The 17157-nt window shown below is 37.5% G+C and overlaps 1 non-coding gene across 1 annotated transcript; it reads left to right on the forward strand.

Annotated features, from left to right (window-relative positions):
- Nucleotides 1–8254: 8254 nt before the first annotated feature.
- On the forward strand, nucleotides 8255–8364 carry LOC124100773 (U6 spliceosomal RNA). The gene has a single exon (XR_006854404.1). It is a non-coding gene; the product is annotated as a U6 spliceosomal RNA (small nuclear RNA).
- Nucleotides 8365–17157: the final 8793 nt, after the last annotated feature.

Here is a 17157-nt window from a genome sequence, read left to right on the forward strand (position 1 = left end):
CATTTGCTCTACCCCATAATACATACACAATAGTTTTTAATTTGCTGCTCTAACTCCACTAGCAACAAACTATACAGATGAAGTTCAAGATTTTGTTACTTCTTTTAGTATCCAGAAATACATTTATAGGGAAGATAAGTCAGAATACTGCAACCTAAGTTACTTGAATTAATTTCTTACTCAGTAGAGAATATCATATTGTCAGAATTCACATACAGAATAATCCAAAAGTCAGATTTTTCCATCCCTGCAATCATTTGTACCATGACTAGGATGGCCCATATGGAGCCAGGCAAAATGAAGAAATATTGGAAGAAGTATTACTCAAAACTGGCCTCTGCAAAAACCAAGGAATAAGATACTTCTTTAGTTTCCGTTATTATGAAAAACAAAACAAAGAAAAATTCTTAACATACCTTATTTGATGAAGCATTTGCTTTTTGTTGCAATTTGGCCTTCTGTTTATAAACCTATGCATGGGAATATGAATTTATTTCTAGTTATATCAACTGCAAAATGCCAAAGAGCTATCCAGCCAAAGGTGCATAATAAACAATAGGAAATGTGGGTCTGGAGCTTAGCCAACTGGACAGAATTACTGGCTATTCAGTAATAATTAAAGCTATGGGAGTAAATAGTGTAATAAGGGTAAGATTGTGAGAAAGAGAAAGAAGGGGTCAAGAATAGCCTCTTGGGAAAAGTATTTCCAGCAAATGAAGAAGAGGAGGTGGTAAATAAGAAATGGAGGAGGCCAATAATTTTTTTAAAGGAATAGTTTTTGTTTTTTTTTTTGAGATTTGATAAATATTTAATGATACATTCAATTTTTCTGTGGTTTAATTTTTTTTTTAATTTTTTATTGTTGGCTGTTCAAAACATTACATAGTTCTTGATATATCATATTTCACAATTTGATTCAAGTGGGTTATGAGCTCCCATTTTTACCCCATATACAGATTGCAGAATCACATCAGTTACACATCCATTGATTTACATATTGCCATACTAGTGTCTGTTGTATTCTGCTGCCTTTCCTATCCTCTACTATCCCCCCTCCCCTCCCCTCCCCTCCCCTCTTCTCTCTCTGCTCCCTCTACTGACATTCGTTTGTCCCCCTTATATTATTTTTCCCCTTCCCCTCACTTCCTCTTGTATGTACTTTTGTATAACTCTGAGGGTCTCCTTCCATTTCCATGCATTTTCCCTTCTCTCTACCTTTCCCTCCCACCTCTCATCCCTGTTTAATGTTAATCTTCTTCTCCTGCTCTTCGACCCTACTCTGTTCTTAGTTACTCTCCTTATATCAAAGAAGACATTTGGCATTTGTTTTTTAGGGATTGGCTAGCTTCACTTAGCATAATCTGCTCTAATGCCATCCATTTCCCTGTAAATTCTATGATTTTGTCATTTTTTAATGCAGAGTAATACTCCATTGTGTATAAATGCCACATTTTTTTATCCATTCATCCATAGAAGGGCATCTAGGTTGGTTCCACAGTCTAGCTATTGTGAATTGTGCTGCTATGAACATCGATGTAGCAGTGTCCCTGTAGCATGCTCTTTTTAGGTCTTTAGGGAATAGACCAAGAAGGGGAATAGCTGGGTCAAATGGTGGCTCCATTCCCAGCTTTCCAAGAAATCTCCATACTGCTTTCCAAATTGGCTGCACCAATTTGCAGTCCCACCAGCAATGTACAGTGTACCCTTTTCCCCACATCCTCGCCAGCACTTGTTGTTGTTTGACTTCATAATGGCTGCCAATCTAACTGGAGTGAGATGGTATCTTAGGGTGGTTTTGATTTGCATTTCTCTGACTGCTAGAGATGGTGAGCATTTTTTCATGTACTTGTTGATTGATTGTATGTCCTCCTCTGAGAAGTGTCTGTTCAGGTCCTTGGCCCATTTGTTGATTGGGTTGTTTGTTCTCTTATTGTCTAATTTTTTGAGTTCTTTGTATACTCTGGATATTAGGGCTCTATCTGAAGTGTGAGGAGTAAAGATTTGTTCCCAGGATGTAGGCTCTCTATTTACCTCTCTTATTGTATCTTTTGCTGAGAAAAAACTTTTTAGTTTGAGTAAGTCCCATTTGTTGATTCTAGTTATTAACTTTTGTGCTATGGGTGTCCTATTGAGGAATTTGGAGCCCGACCCCACAGTATGTAGATCGTAGCCAACTTTTTCTTCTATCAGACGGCGCGTCTCTGATTTGATATCAAGCTCCTTGATCCATTTTGAATTCACTTTTGTGCATGGCGAGAGAAAGGGATTCAGTTTCATTTTGTTGCATATGGATTTCCAGTTTTCCCAGCACCATTTGTTGAAGATGCTATCCTTCCTCCATTGCATGCTTTTAGCCCCTTTATCAAATATAAGGTAGTTGTAGTTTTGTGGATTGGTTTCTGTGTCCTCTATTCTGTACCATTGGTCCACCCGCCTGTTTTGGTACCAGTACCATGCTGTTTTTGTTACTATTGCTCTGTAGTATAGTTTGAAGTCTGGTATCGCTATACCGCCTGATTCACACTTCCTGCTTAGCATTGTTTTTGCTATTCTGGGTCTTTTATTTTTCCATATGAATTTCATGATTGCTTTCTCTATTTCTACAAGAAATGCCGTTGGGATTTTGATTGGCATTGCATTAAACCTATAGAGAACTTTTGGTAATATCGCCATTTTGATGATGTTAGTTCTGCCTATCCATGAACAGGGTATATTTTTCCATCTTCTAAGATCTTCTTCTATTTCTCTCTTTAGGGTTCTGTAGTTTTCATTGTATAAGTCTTTCACCTCTTTTGTTAGGTTGATTCCCAAGTATTTTATTTTTTTTTTGAAGATATTGTGAATGGAGTGGTTGTCCTCATTTCCATTTCAGAGGATTTGTCGCTGATATACAGGAATGCCTTTGATTTATGCGTGTTGATTTTATATCCTGCCACTTTGCTGAATTCATTTATTAGCTCTAATAGTTTCTTTGTAGACCCTTTTGGGTCTGCTAGGTATAGAATCATGTCATCTGCAAATAGTGATAATTTAAGTTCTTCTTTTCCTATTTTGATGCCTTTAATTTCTTTCGTCTGTCTAATTGCTCTGGCCAGTGTTTCGAGAACTATGTTGAACAGAAGTGGTGAGAGAGGGCATCCCTGTCTTGTTCCAGATTTTAGAGGGAATGCCTTCAATTTTTCTCCATTCAGAATGATGCTAGCCTGAGGCTTAGCATAGATTGCTTTTACAATATTGAGGTATGTTCCTGTTATCCCTAGTTTTTCTAGAGTTTTGAACATAAAGGGATGCTGTACTTTGTCAAATGCTTTTTCCGCATCTATCGAGATGATCATATGATTCTTATTTTTAAGTCTATTGATGTGGTGAATAACATTTATTGATTTCCGTATATTGAACCAGCCTTGCATCCCAGGGATGAATCCTACTTGATCATGGTGCACAATTTTTTTGATAAGTTTTTGTATCCGAGTGGCCAGAATTTTATTGAGGATTTTTGCATCTAGGTTCATTAGAGATATTGGTCTGTAGTTTTCTTTCTTTGAAGTGTCTTTGTCTGGTTTAGGTATCAGGGTGATGTTGGCCTCGTAGAATGAATTTGGAAGTTCTCCCTCTTTTTCTATTTCCTGAAGTATCTTGAAAAGTATTGGTATTAGTTCCTCTTTAAAGGTTTTGTAAAACTCTGCTGTATACCCATCCGGTCCTGGGCTTTTCTTAGTTGGTAGTCTTTTGATGGTTTCTTCTATTTCCTCAATTGATATTGGTCTGTTTAGGTTGTCTATATCCTCCTGACTCAATCTGGGCAGATCATATGACTTAAGAAATTTATCTATGCCTTCACTATCTTCTAATTTATTGGAGTATAAGGATTCAAAATAATTTTTGATTATCTTCTGTATTTCTGAAGTGTCTGTTGTGATATTGCCTCTTTCATCCTGTATGTTAGTAATTTGAGTTCTCTCTCTTCTTCTCTTCGCTAGCATGGCTAAGGGTCTGTCGATTTTGTTTATTTTTTCAAAGAACCAACTTTTAGTTTTGTCAATTTTTTCAATTGTTTCTTTTGTTTCGATTTCATTAATTTCAGCTCTGATTTTCATTATTTCTTGCCTTCTACTTCTTTTGCTGTTGTTTTGCTCTTCTTTTTCTAGGATTTTGAGATGAAGTATGAGATCATTTATTTGTTGGTTTTTTCTTTTTTTAAGGAATGAACTCCAAGCAATGAATTTTCCTCTTAGAACTGCTTTCAATGTGTCCCATAGATTCCGATATGTTGTGTCTGTGTTTTCATTAATCTCTAAGAATTTTTTAATTTCCTCCTTGATGTCTTTTATAACCCATTGATCATTAAGTAACCTATTGTTCATTCTCCAAGTGATGTATTCTTTTCCCTTCCTTCTTTTATCGTTGATTTTCAGTTCCATTCCATTATGATCAGATAGGATGCATGGTATTATCTCTACTCCTTTATATTGTCTAAGAGTTGCCCTGTGACATAATATATGATCTATTTTTGAGAAGGATCCATGTGCTGCTGAGAAAAAAGTGTAACTGCTTGACGTTGGGTGGTATATTCTATATATGTCAATTAAGTCTAGGTTATTAATTGTGTTATTGAGTTCTATAGTTTCCTTATTCAACTTTTGTTTGGAAGATCTGTCCAGTGGTGACAGAGGTGTGTTGAAGTCTCCCATGATTATTGTATGGTGGTCTATTAGACTCTTGAACTTGAGAAGAGTTTGTTTGATGAACATAGCTGCACCATTGTTTGGGGCATATGTATGGTTCCCTTGAGCAGTATGTAGTGTCCCTCTTTATCCCTTTTGATTAACTTTGGCTTGAAATCTATTTTATTTGATATGAGTATGGATACTCCTGCTTGTTTCCGAAGTCCATATGAGTGATATGATTTTTCCCAACCTTTCACCTTCAGCCTATGTATGTCTTTTCCTATCAAATGCGTCTCCTGTAGGCAGCATATTGTTGGGTCTTGTTTTGTGATCCATTCTACTAGCCTGTGTCTCTTGATTGGTGAGTTTAAGCCATTAACATTTAGGGTTATTATTGAGATATGGGTTGTTCTTCCAGCCATATTTGTTTATTTATGTTACTAAACATGGTTTGTTTTCCTCTTTGATTATTTTCCCCCCTTTAGTGTCCTACCTCCCACTGTTGGTTTTCATTGTTATTTTCCATTTCCTCTTCCTGTAATGTTTTGCCAAGGATGTTTTGAAGAGATGGTTTTCTAGCTGCAAATTCTTTTAACTTTTGTTTATCGTGGAAGGTTTTAATTTCATCTTCCATCCTGAAGCTTAATTTTGCTGGAAACACAATTCTTGGTTGGAACCCATTTTCTTTCAGTGTTTGAAATATGTTATTCCAGGATCTTCTAGCTTTCAGAGTCTGTGTTGAAAGATCAGCTGTTATCCTGATTGGCTTACCCCTAAATGTAATCTGCTTCCTTTCTCTTGTAGCTTTTAAAATTCTCTCCTTATTCTGTATGTTGGGCATCTTCATTATAATGTGTCTAGGTGTGGGTCTCTTATGATTTTGCACATTCGGTGTCCTGTAGGCTTCTAGGATTTGGGGTTCTGTCTCATTCTTCAAGTCTGGGAAGTTTTCTCGTATTATTTCATTGAATAGATTGCTCATTCCTTTGGTTTGAAACTCTGTCCCTTCCTGTATCCCAATGACTCTTAAATTTGGTCTCTTGATGTTATCCCATATTTCTTGGATGTTCTGCTCATGGTTTCTTAACAGTCTTGCTGAGCTGTCTATGTTCTTTTCAAGTTGAAATACTTTATCTTCATTGTCTGATGTTCTGTCTTCTAAGTTTTCTACTCTGCTGGTAGTATTCTCAATTGAGTTTTTAAGTTGGCTTATTGCTTCCTGCATTTCTAGGATTTCTGTTTGTTTGTTTTTTATAACCTCTATTTCCCTGTATAGTTGATCTTTTGCTTCTTGGATTTGTTTATGTAATTCATTGTTGAAGTGATCTTTCATTGTCTGATTTTGCTGTCTGATGTCTTCCTTGAGACTCCAGATCATCTGAAGCATGTATATCCTGAATTCTTTATCTGACATTCCATCTGCTGCAGCTATTACCTCTTCTAACGTTGAGTTGACCTGCAATGCTTGTGGTCCTTTCTTTCCTTGTCTCTTCATACTGTTCGCGTTCCTTTCTACTTGGTGAAACTGTTGTGCTATTGAATTTTCCCCCTATATATTTATATTGGTCTTGTATAGTTGCAAAGTCTCCCTTGCAGGCGTGGGCGGCGGCTCTGTCCCTCTGCGGGCCGCTAGGCTTGTTCTGTCGGTGGTCACAGTTCTGTCTACTTTGCAGGCTCAGGCAGCGGCACTGCCCCTCTGCAGGCCTCTGGGGCTGTACTGCCAATGGGTCGCAGGTGCGCCTACCTTGCAGGCGCGGGGGGGGGGGCGGCTCTACCCTTCCTCAGGCCACTGGGCCTGTTCTGTCTCTCGGTTGCAGGTCTGGCCTGTTCTGATGGTGGTCACAGTTCCGTCTACCTTGCAGGCGCAGGGGGGAGGGGGCGGCTCTGCCTCTCAGCAGGCCGCTGCTCCTCTTCTGCCGGTGGGTCGCAGGCCCGCCTACCTTGCAGGAGTGATTGGAAGCTCTGTCCCGCCTTGGGGCACTGGGCCTTTTCTGTCCGTGGTCACAGTTCCACCTACCTGGCAGGCGCGGGGGGTGGGGGGCGGCTCTGCCCCCCAGCAGGCCGCTGGGCCTGCTCTGTGCGTGGTCACAGTTCCCTCTACCTTGCCGGTGCAGGGGGAGGGGGCGGCTCTGCCTCTCAGCAGGCCGCTGCTCCTCTTCTGTTGGAGGGTCGCAGGCCCGCCTACCTTGCAGGAGTGATTGGAAGCTCTGTCCCGCCGCGGGCCACTGGGCCTTTTCTGTCGGTGGTCACCTGGCAGGCGCGGGGGGTGGGGGGTGGCTCTGCCCCTCAGCAGGCCGCTGGGCCTGCTCTGTGCGTGGTCACAGTTCCCTCTACCTTGCCGGTGCAGGGGGAGGGGGCGGCTCTGCCTCTCAGCAGGTCGCTGCTCCTCTTCTGCCGGTGGGTCGCAGGCCCGCCTACCTTGCAGGAGTGATTGGAAGCTCTCAAGGAACAGTTTTTACAGGCTCAACAGCTACACATCTGTATAGATTGCTAAGTGTTTTCATGGTTCAGAGGATAATACCCCAAAGTATGATACTGTGGCATGTTGAATACTTCCAAATGAAGGGCAGTGGAAGTATCCTTTCTTCCCCAATGGGTGTCACTGATACCAGAGTTCCTCCCCTCCAAGGCAGGTCATAGAAATTAGAACTTCTTTCTCCCAATCAAGCCGTAAGACCTAGAAAGGTCATTCTTTGAAGGACCTCCACTGAAAGTCAGTCATAATGTTTGGGGAGGGACAAATGAGGATGGTGGGAATAAGAGGTTCACAGAACAATTTGATAAAATGGGCCCACTATGCTGATCCCCTGTGCTTTCTTTGCCAAAAAGCAATTTACCTGCAGTCCTTCCTAGCCTACGTGGATAAGATATGTCACCTTCCTCAGCAAACTACTTGTTATCTACAAGGAAATGCAGGAAGGAAATAAGTTGATAAGAGGAAACCAAGTTACTTTGAAGGGAAAGATTTTAATGATCCTTTTCACAGACCAGATTCTGGAAGATAAGATAATTCCTCCTAACCATAAAACCTGTAAAAATGATTAATAATCCAGTTAGAACTGCTCAGCATAGGCCAAAGTGATCTAGAATTGTCATGGCAATTGATACTTGAAAGTCTGATGTCACCCTGCTATCAGCCAAAAATCAAGAGGTGGACCTGGGTGGGACTCTCTGGAAACATCTCTGGGATCCTGGATAAAACTGGAGTGCAGGAAGGACACATTGTCCCTCTCCTGAGAGGACCCACTTTCTCCCTTGAGAGTGTCCCTTTCCATTTTCCTCTCATTGCAATCAACTCATATGTCTGAAATCTGAGTTGATTGCAAGAATCGAGGTTTGAAGGGTAGGTCTTTGCACTGCCTCAGTTTTTCAGAAGGCCCCAACTCTGTAACCATAAGACCTTCATGTGATGGATGTCCTGCTTTATACCCAGAAGAAAGGAACGCCACACAGAGAGGCCAAGAAGAATCTGAACAAACAGGCCTTGAAAGATTCCCCAATTTATTACCATCAGATTATACCCTCTTTGTTCAATCATGTTTCTTCTCAACTATCTGCTTCTTTCATCAGACTTAGCATAAGTTATGCTTATAATTGAGAATAAAGAGGACTTTGCTGTATTAGAACGACACATAGAAGATTCACATGGCTCCTGTGCAAGGATGACATGCAAATTCGTGAAGTGTTCCATATTTTTGTTTTCTCTGATATGTGGATGCCAACAATAAGCGGGTGGCTAGGGAAGAAGAGAGTTACTTTGGATTAGGTAGAGGGAAGTGAAGTGAGGAGAGCGGAGTATGAGGGTAGAAGGGAGAGTAGAATGAATCAGATATCACCCTATGTACATATATAACTAACTATATGACCAGTGGGATTCCACATTGTGCACAACTGGAAGAATAAGAAATTATACTCCATCTATGTATTATGTACCAAATGCAATTAAAACAAATAAAAATTAATTTAAAAATGGAGAATGTCACTGACCAATTGTAAATTCTTGAAGTAATTATTTTATGAATGAGCAATGACTTGGAAACAATGTGTGAATATAGAGTAATGTGGTATAGTTGATTTTGTTACTAGCATCTCATTCAAATTTACATGTAAATAAAATCTTTCAAGAAAATTGCCAATAAGATTACAACATAATATCTACAGGCATTTTTCAATTTGAGCACCTGTTATGGTTTAGATATGTGTCCCCCAAAATCTCATATATAAGACAATGAAAGATGATTTAGAGGTGAAATGATTAGATTCTGGGAGTCTTAACCTAATCAGCGAATTAATCCTCTGATACAGATTAACCGAGTGGTATCTGTGAGGAAGTATGGTGTGGCTGGAGAAGGTGGGTCCCTGGGGATGTGCATTTGGGGTGTATAGTTTGTTGTGTAGACCTCTCTCTCTCTCTCTCTCTCTCTCTCTCTCTCTCTCTCTCTCTCTCTCTCTCTCCTGCCTGGTATGGTGTTTTAAGCTACTTTTGTCCACCACAGTCTTCTGCTATGATGTCTTGCATCATGTTGAGCTCCAAGAAATGGAGTTGGCCATCTATGGGTGGAGACCTGAAACCATGAGCCCCCAGATAAACTTTTTCTCCTCTAACTAATTATTCTTGTCAGTTTTTTGGTCCCAGTGGTGAAAAAGCTGACTAAGACAATACATAACTATCAGCTCCTAAAAGAGTTTGAATCTCAAGATTTTGTCTTGATAAAGTATGTATGAATGAAGAAATAATATGTATAATAGAAAAAGATGCTCACAAAACAGATCTTTACATTTTGACCGATCACCTCTTCAGGATGAACATCATTTTCTGTTTTTTATAACAATGATATAATTCATAAATGGTTTATTTTAGCCTCTGATTACTTGGTAAGCCAAGAGTTTGTATTATGCCTTTCTAAATAAGTAATGTACATGTAATTATGAGAGTAATTGACAAAAACATGAGCCAGTCAATTTAAACTGTTAATATTAAGTAAAGGCAACAAATATGAAAACCAAACAAAATTATTTTGACACCAGTTTACCTATTTAGTAAATAGGGAAAATTACTGTAAATATGTAAAGCTATTAAATGGTTCCTTAGAGCTTTCCACGTGTGTTTAAAGTAGTACGTGCTGCAGTTAGTGGCAAGCTCTAGACTTGCTTACAATGGCAGCTCCCCCAAAGGCACACAGGGGAGTGCTCTGGGGAACATAAATTACACGAATGCAAGACAGGAATAATCGAACTCTCCACAAAAAAGAAGAAGATTGCTAGAAATGAGGTGGCAAAGGGTAATTAACAGAGAACCATAAGATGAGTTGAGTAAATACATAACTGAGGACACTGAGGAGCACATAATGCCATGTTACTCTACTGACAAAGGACACATGTGGAGTAAGTAAAGAGTTGCTTCAGTTAAGCTTCTGAAGGATCAAGTCCATAGAGCATTTTGTTTTAGGTTACAGCTCTTAAAGAGATGTGGAGAGAATAATAAAATTCCAGAGAAGAAAAGAGCAATAGTCAAATGCTAAAAGGTTGGTTTTAAAAATTCTTTTTTTTTTAATCTTAAAAAAGAAGAAAATGATAGCATAAAGCGATGGTTCTCAAATGTTCTGGTGTCAGAATATCTTTGCACCAACTTTTAGAAGTATGAAGTACTCTGTCTTGGCTCCAATATATCAAAACGTAAGAAGTTTTCATTTACATCCATGTAAGATAGAAGTAGACAAGCTGAAAATTAGGAATTTTCCCTGGACCCCTGAGACAACTGGAGAGAAAGCCATGGCCAAAACCAGTTTAACTTGAAAAGTTAATGCAGCCATAAACTAGCAGGAATACTTAGATAGCAATTTTGACAAGCACTGGAGGTTGAGCGTGGATCAGCCTGAGAGTGAGAACTTCCTGAATGTCAGAGTTTGGGGAGTCTACCACATTCTCTTGAATATACTTCTAGGAACCATGTAAGGTAAAGACCAGGGATGATTTTTATAAGGTTAAAAAAAAAAGTCCTGGAAATACATTTCACAACAATATGAATATCCTTAACATTACTGGATAATACACTCAAAAATTGATAGGATGGTGAATTTTATGCTATGTGTTTACCCAATAAAAGAATCAGATAGCATTCATATATACAAATGACAACCAGTTAGAAGAGAAAATAAATGAGAGAACCCCGTTTGTAATAGTAACAAAGGATATAAAGGATAAAATATACAGAAGTAAATTTAATAAGAAATGTCCAAAACTTCTATAAAGAAAATTATAAACATTCCCAAAAGACACAAAAATAGACTAGAATAGATGAGATATCCTTAGTTTTTTAAAAGATCAGAAATGACATTTTATTAGGATTTAATATATACATATATATATATATATATATATATATATATATATATTCATTTTGTGAGAACTCTCCTCTAAATTTTGTGTTTACATGTAGAATATATAATCATACTCCACTTAAGTTGCTGTTACCAAAAAGCAACTTAATCAAATATGGAGAGAAAATTGATCATGACATTTTTTAAAATGTTTGATGCATTATAATTACATATAACAGTGGGATTTGTTATATTCTCATACATGCACACAAGACAACAATTTAATTTGCTCAGTTTCATTACCCACTACCTCCTCTTTCGCTCTGCTCCTTCCCTCCCCCTGGTCTCTTCTTCCACTCTATTGGTCTCCCTTCATAAGATACCCTCCTCTTTTCCACCTTTTCCTCTCTAGCTTCCACAAATTAAAGAAAATATATGACCCTGGACTTTCTAAATTTAGCTTATACTTAACAAAATGCTTTCAAGTTTAATCTGTTTTCCTGCAAATGACATAATTTCATTCTTCTTTATAACTGCATAAAACTCCATTGTGTATATATACTACATTTTCTTTACTCATACATCCATTGATGGATACCTAAGCTGGTTTCATACTTTGGCTATTGTGAATGGTGCTGCTGTAATCATAAATGTGTATGTATTACTATTATCCTTTTGATAGGACATCTCAACATCATGAAGACGTTGGTTTTCCCTAAGTTAATTTATAAATATAATGTGATCCCAGTAAAATATTCAATGTTTCTTTAATGACTCTCAATAATTTGATCCTAAAGTTTGCATATAAAAATCCATTTAAAATACTAAATTTAAAAAACTGAGGAGATCACATCTCTATCAGATACTTAAATGTACCACAAATCTATAATTAAACAGTTTTCTACTGGTGCATGAGTGGATAAGCCAATGGGATAAAAGAAGACAAACTACAGATAGAAATTAGTATACAATAAAGGTATTATTTCACAATACTTGGGGCAAAGATGACCTTTTAAATAAATGGTGCTGGAAAAGAAAAAAATTTGGTTACACCTTACAAAAAATTAATTCCAAATGGGTCAGAGATTATAATAAGAGAGGGAGGGCGGCAGATGGACTAGGTAAGTTCTAGAAGAAAACATGGGTGAATTTTTCTACAGCCTTGGTAGAAATAGGCTTCTTAGTTATAATTCAAGGCTTTTAAACCTATGACTCAAAATCCAGATGCAATAAAGGAAATAATAAATTTAATTTCATAAAAATTTAAATCTTTTATATAAAAATCATAAGCAAGATTAAAACACAATAATCTTAGCTCGGGAGGCTGAGACAGGAGTATTATAAGTTCAATACCAGCCTCAGCAATTTAGCAAGGCCTTAGGCGATGCAGTGAGACCCCGTCTCTAAATAAAATATAAAAAAAAAAATGGCTGGGAATGTGGCTCAATGGTTAAGCAACCCTGGGTTCAATCCCCAGTAACAAAAAAGAAAAACAAAAAAGCCATATACACATTTTTTAAAAAAATTAAAACACATAACTGGGAGAAAATATTTCCAAGGTAAATCACAATTAAAGGGCCAATTCCAAATGAACTAAGGATTTTTAAGAGTTAAGGGCAGAAAGAACAAAAATTTCTATAGAAAAATAGGCAAAAGTCATGAATAGACAAGTTCACAGGAAGAGACGAAAGTGGTTGATAAAAACATAATTTCAATTATAATAAGGCAAAATGCTATTTAAAACCACTCTAGGAGCCAGGCATGGTGGCATACACCTATAATCCCAGCAACTCAGGAGGGTGAGGCAGGATAATCACAAGTTGGAGGCCAGTCCCAGCAACTTATCAAGACTCTTTCTCAAAAATAAAAGGCCTGGGAATATAGCTCAGTGGTAGAGCACCCCTGAGTTCAATCTCCAGTGCCATACACACTCAAAAGTACCCTGAGATGCTATATTTTTACCCATTTAATTGGTAAAAAGTACACAATATACTTTTTTGTTGAGGTAATGGAGAAATAAGCACTCTTGTATATTGCTATTGGGAATGCCAAATGATACAGGCTTATTTTGTTAATCAGCTTTTCATGGCTATAAGAAAATACCTAAGGTAGCTACTTACAAAAGGTTTATTTTGACTCCTGATTTTAGAGGTTCGAATCCATGACTGAGTAGGCCCATTGTTCTTGGCCTCTGGTGGGGATGCAAGGTGGCAATGGTGATGCACAGTGGAACAAACCTCTCATCTCAGGGCCAGGAAACAAAAGAATTAGAGGAAGGACCCAGGGTTCCACTATCTCCTTCAAAGGCACACCCCTAACACCTAAGGATTTCATATTAGGCTCCACCTCCTAATAGCATCAGCCTAGGGAGAGTCAAGATCCAAACTCTAGCACCTATGAAAAGAAATATATAACAAAATGCAGGTAAATTTACTATTTGACTCAGGAATCATACTTATTGGAATTTATCTTAAAGACACAACTTCATCTCACAAAAATACATACATATACACAAAGTGATTAATCACAGAATTAAACATAATTTTACAATATTGGAAACTATCAAAATGTCAGATTGATCAAAAGTTAAATTTTGGAAAAATAAGTTCTGCTGTCCTATTGCACAATAAGATGACTATCTATGGTAACTATATTGCATTGATTATTTCAAAATAACTAGAGGAGAGGATTTTGAGAATCAGGAGATTTAACTTAGCACAAAGAAATGTAAGTATGTGAGGTGTACATCTATGTCATACTCTACTTCATAAATATGTACAATCACTATGTGTTAATTAAAAACAAAATTCGAAAAAAGAAATTGGCTGAGTGAACATCAACACAACCAGGTATTATTTACATGTTTAAAGAAAAAGAGCAAAAAACTTTTGTAAGAATTGATATGGAGTGATTTTTTAGGAGTTATTATTATCTACTGGAAAACAGGTATTACAAAGTATGTGTGTATATACATGTATACATAATATACATTATACACACTTATATATACAGATATAGAGATCTGTACACATACGCATACATTATACCCGTACACAAACCATATAGTTCTACTTTTTGTGAAATGAAGAAAATAATGAAATTTTTGACCTCCAAGGCATAGGCATGAAAAGGGGCAGCATGCAACATTTTACATGTTTTTAAAACATAAGTTAATAAAGATGAGAAGAAAAAAAGAAATCCTAAAATGTAAAGCAAACTGAAACAAATGATCCCACATGTACTTATAATTAAAACCATAACCAGGGTGAAAAGAAAAGAAAGAACTTATTCAAGTTACTTTGAACACAGCATTTGACTTTATATTTACAGTATTGGATGGGGCTGGATAGTGGGGGAGAATTTCAAATGAATCATTAAACTCTTTTTTTGTTGTTATGTTTGTTTTATGTAGTGGTATAGACAACAAGATTCCAAAACAAATTTGAATGATTTATAAGACTAACCAAATGAATAAATGTGTTGATATTCTTGGGAGCTAAAGTTTTCACTAAGGAAGAAGGGACATACAAATGTGAAATGAGAAAAGGAAAAAAAGAATTTTTGTGGGACCAGTTAGAATTGAATGTATCAATGTAAACTCATGATTTCTAAAATATGTTATGTGTATGTATATATCTTTGTGTGTATACAAATTTGAATATGTACATATACAAAATTTCCTAATTTTGTCCAGAAAAAAAGAAAAAGAAAAAGAAAAACATTCCAGCATCACACCAATGTATCTTAGAAGATGATTTTGGTCAGTACTATAGTTTTATGTTAAAGACTTGGTCCCTAATTTGGGGTTATGGAGAGGTAATGGAAACTTTAAGACCTTGGAAATACTGATATGTCTTCTGGTCATTAGGGACATGACTTTGAAGGAAATATCAGAACCCTGGACCTCCTTTTTTCTCCCTTTGAATCTCAGTCATGAGATGAGTGGCTTTTTGCTTTGTCACACATTCCCCCATTGTCTATTTCAAAATAACTAGAAGAGAGGATTTTGAATTGCTCTTGGCACAAAGAAATGTAAGTATATGAGGTGATGAATATTCCACCATAGGCCTCCAAATCAAAAGGGCCAACTGACTATGGACTGAAACCTTCAAAACTGTAAGCCAGTTTATAAGTTATTCCTCTTTATAAATTATCTCAAGTATTTAACTAAAGTAATTGAAAACTGACTAGCACAGAAAATTGGTACTGAGAAGTGAGGTTGTTGGTATAACTATATCTGAGATAGTGTAAAGAAGCTTTGAAGCTGTTTTATGGGAGAAATTTAGAAAAGCTTGGAGAAGCAGGCCTACAAAAGCCTAGAAGCCTGTAAATGGATCTTACTAGATGATTCCAGGAGGAGTTCAACAGACCAAAATGCTAATGGAAATGTGTACAGTAAAGATTACACAGAGGATGTTTCATATAAAAATGAGGACTCTTGGGAATTTGACTAGAGGCTGTCTGTGCTAAACCATGGCAAAGTGATTGTCTGCATTCTGGATATGCAGTTGTTGGGAGGTTGAGCTTAAAGGTGAGGGACTTGTTTATCTGGTAGAAAAGCAGGAAAGCATACAGGTAGTACCATGGGTATTACTGGCTGCTTTTAGCCCAATTTATAGTGAGAATCAGGAGCAAAAAGAAACAGAGCTGAAAGACTTGAAAAACTTGTAGTTTGGCTAGAAAAGGATCACATTTAAACCTGCAGCTAGGCAGGTGCAGTTGCTAAGGACGTTAACACCATTAAAAAGAAGTCAAGTGCTTTCATTGGGAAAATAGAAAAAAGCCTGAAGAGAACCCAGAAAATGGCCAACTCATTAGTTATCATAGGCTCAGATATGTAGAAATGCAAATATATTTCAAAGACTTTTGTTATGATTTGGATATGAGGTGTTTCCTCAAAGCTCACATGTGAAACAGAAATATAAAGTTTGGAAGAGAAATGATTGGATTATAGCCTTGACATAATCAGTGAATTAATCCTTGATGAGGTAAACTGAGTGATAACTGGAGGCAGGTGGGGTGTGGTTGGAGGAAGGGGATTACTGGGGGTGTGGCTATGGGGTATATATTTTGTATGTGGAGAGTGGAGTCTCTCTCTCTCTGCTTTCTGATTATCATGTAAGCTGTTTCCCTTTGCCACACCGTCCTGCCATGTTGTTCTGCCTCACCTCAGGCCCTGAGGAATGGATTGAGACTTCTGAAACCAGAAATACCCAAATAAACTTTTCCTCCTCTACAGTTGTTCTGGTCGTATTTTTTTAGTCACAGCAGTGAAAAAGCTGACTAAAACAACTTTCATGCTCAAAGTCTTTTGAAAAGAGAATCCCAGGGTAATTTGTTTGTCCAGAAACAACTAGAGTGTTATTTTGGGGGAGTATCTTGTTATAGTTTAGATAAAAATGTCCCCCAAAAGCTCACATGTGAGACAATGCAAGAATGTCAAAAGAGAAGTGATTAGATTATGAGAGGTATAACCTAATAAGTGGATTAATCCAATGATATGATTAACTAGCTGGTAAGTGTAGGTGGGTAGGGTATGGCTGGGGGAAGTAGGTCTTTGGAGAAATATCTTTGGGGTTTATATTTTGTTCCATGTGAGAGGAGATCTCTATCTTCTTCCTGGTTTCAATGTTCTAATATGCTTTACTGTGCCACATCCTTCTACCATGATGTTCTGACCTCACCTTGGGCCCAGAGCTATGGGGTTGGCCAACCATGGAGTGAAACTCTCAAACCATGAGCCAAAATAAACTTTCCCTCCTCTATGTTGTTCTTGTCAGGTCTTTCAGTCACAGCAATGAAAAAGGTGACTAAAATAGAAATTGGTACCAAGAACTGAGGTTGTTGCTGGTTAACCTGCCCATGGGTTAAGTAGCCTTTGATGCTAGTTTGCAGGGAGAGGAATTTTCAAAAATTTAGAAAAGCAAACTATACAAGCTGTAAATGTTGTAAGAGGAGCTTAATGAGCAATTCTGCCGAAATCTCAAAAGACCGGAATGCTAAGAGGATGTGGACAGTAAAGATTGGCTCATGAGGTTTCAGGGGAGACAGACTCTACTGGAAATTGGACTAGAGGTCATTCATATTTTGTTCTGGCTAAGTTGTCTACATTTTTCCCATATCCTGAGACTTTCTACAAGGTTGAATTTAAAGGTTATGGACTAATTAAT

The sequence above is a fragment of the Marmota monax genome, unplaced genomic scaffold (assembly GCF_021218885.2).
Source record: "Marmota monax isolate L192 unplaced genomic scaffold, Marmota_monax_Labrador192_F-V1.1 WCK01_AAM20220418_F8-fsc00037, whole genome shotgun sequence".
Classification (NCBI taxonomy): Eukaryota; Metazoa; Chordata; class Mammalia; order Rodentia; family Sciuridae; genus Marmota; species Marmota monax.